Source organism: Macrobrachium nipponense, chromosome 18 (genome assembly GCF_015104395.2).
Source record: "Macrobrachium nipponense isolate FS-2020 chromosome 18, ASM1510439v2, whole genome shotgun sequence".
NCBI lineage: Eukaryota > Metazoa > Arthropoda > Malacostraca > Decapoda > Palaemonidae > Macrobrachium > Macrobrachium nipponense.
In genome coordinates this window covers 42,049,071-42,051,427 of record NC_087211.1, presented here as the reverse complement: position 1 = coordinate 42,051,427, position 2,357 = coordinate 42,049,071, and the positions used below count along the sequence as shown (strand labels likewise).

The window sequence follows — 2,357 nt, the reverse complement described above, 5'->3', positions numbered from 1 at the left end:
ACGTCCAGGACGCGTCAGCCCAGGATAAACGACAACGTCCACGATGATTTTTCTGTTCACGCAGGAAGCGTATGTCTTACGCACTTTCTTATCCCAGACCGCAGACGTCACCTCCAGTGCTATGTTTTAGTCATTCCATAGCATGTCCCATGGCAGCTTAATATTCCTGCCACAACATTTCGCAACCCGTCGAAGAAATACACCATAGCCTGAGTTTGTAGGACGTTTGTCATTCAGGTTTTGATGTCCAGTAGTCAAGATTGACGTCACTGCCTTGTCTGCTTACAGCATTCATCCTCTTATCTTTCGATGAACGTTAGAATGATGACCTATCTTTGTACTTCTATGATAATTTTCTTTTGATTTATATACTTGTACTGTAGTTGACGTCACAGAATCTCCGCTTAGAACGTTAATGACCTCTAAGTTTCAAGTGACTTACAATATTAGTCTTGATTTCTGTTGAGAATGTTAATGATTTTATGTTTCGTTATACCTTATATTTTGTCACGGCCCAGCCGCCTTGCTTAGAACGCTATGTAACCTCTCTGCTTAGAGCGCTAATTAATCATTTGTGCCTTTTGCAGTACCGCCTAAAACATTAATCCTTTTGTCATTTAATTAATCTGTGCTTCAGTTTTTCATCGATTCCTTGTTTAGAACGATAAACATTTCATGTGTGATGTACCAAGTAGTCTCCGTTTAGCTTTTTTTTTTTCTAGAGCAGTGGTTACTATTTTTTTTATTCAGTAATTATATATCATAACTTCCTGCTTCGAACGTTGTCATGTTGAAGGCTATTGTAAGTTGTATTTTGTAAACGGAAGAGGTTTGGAGAAGTTCTATATTTAGGATTCGATTTGGGAACAAGAATGACCCATGGAATATTATTACCACCCTGTTAGTGTTTATTTTAACAGAATGTTGCGTAAAAGACTACTGTCTTGAAAGTCTCTCGCGCGCTATTTGATTTTTTTCTACATTGAAATGACGCAGTGAGTTATCAAGTATTTCATATCATCATTTGATTACCTGAAAAGGATTCAGTGCAAAAATAGTTGTCTGGCAGTGGCATTAATTACATCTTAACTCTAAATTATATTACGACTTAACTCTAAATTATATTTGCATAAGTAACGGCATGGGAATTATTTATATGCTGAAAGTAACTCCTAATTTGATTACTTGACTGAGCTCCTTGCCTGAAACTATACAGTATGGCGTTCCGTTTTCTGTCTCTAGGTTATTAATTTTGTTTCTTATTTTTCCTTTACCTGTCTCTAAATGTAGTGGTTGATTGTGATTCCGGTGTGTATTTTTAATCTTGTCTACAAGCATTTGTTATTTTTTCATTTATCACAAATTTATTTTGAAAAAGTTCAGTAGTAGTTGAAAATAAACCTTGGCTTGCCCACGAAAGCAAGCGAATATTCTGGGTATAATAACACTGATAACCCATAAGAAAATCTTCGTCATTCCAATATATGGTTTACTGGAGCCAAGAAAGTCAAAGCCGCTTTCAAAGAAGGATGTCATGGCGGAGGTGAGATTTGAACCACTATTGCTAAACTTACATAACTTCCATCTCTATCATCGTAATAGCACACATATTGAATAATGGCATTATTGTGTATCACCGAAATAGCTGTGTTCATCACTGTCCTTTCAGAAAATTTGCCATGTAGCTGGGAAGTGACGTCTGTGCACCTCACGCGGTGAGCTGTAGTCCTTACTTAAGGTTCTTTGCAGCGTGACTTCGTCCGGTAGCTGCAGCACCTTTGCTTTGCTTTACTTAACTTCCATTCATAGTCTCGCTAACCACAACCTACTAGCAATTGCTCCATGGTGCAACTGCTTTGTGGTTTTCCTCCCATCACACCTTTCAAACCTTCGTACTCTCAATTTCAGAGCTGAATGACCTTTTAGGTCCCATCGTTAGGCCTTTGGCCCAAATTCTATATTTCAATCCATTCAGAAAATCATAGCCATAGCAAAAGTTGTTCTGGCAGCGGTGGGATTCGAACCCACGCCTCCTGAGAGACTGGAGCCTAAATCCAGCGCCTTAGACCACTCGGCCACGCTACCATGAAATCGGGGAGTTATACTTTGATTTTATATATCGTTTTATCATGTGTATACGGTGTAGGTTCAATGTATGTTAATAAGGTTAGTTTTCTGTGGATGAAGGTCATTACCTATTTTGTTGCTGCATGACGCTTTAATTACATTTGTTGCGTTTTCTCAGAATATTTTTACCACCTTAATAGTCGCTATGTGTGTATATATATATATATTATATATATATTATATATATATATAAATATATATATATATATATATATATATATATATACACA

The 2,357-nt window shown here is 37.0% G+C and overlaps 1 non-coding gene across 1 annotated transcript; it reads right to left on the bottom strand.

The window, feature by feature from the left end:
- Window positions 1–2,003: 2,003 nt before the first annotated feature.
- Window positions 2,004–2,085, bottom strand: Trnal-uag (transfer RNA leucine (anticodon UAG)). The gene has a single exon. It is a non-coding gene; the product is annotated as a tRNA-Leu (tRNA).
- Between the last annotated feature and the right edge of the window lie 272 nt (window positions 2,086–2,357).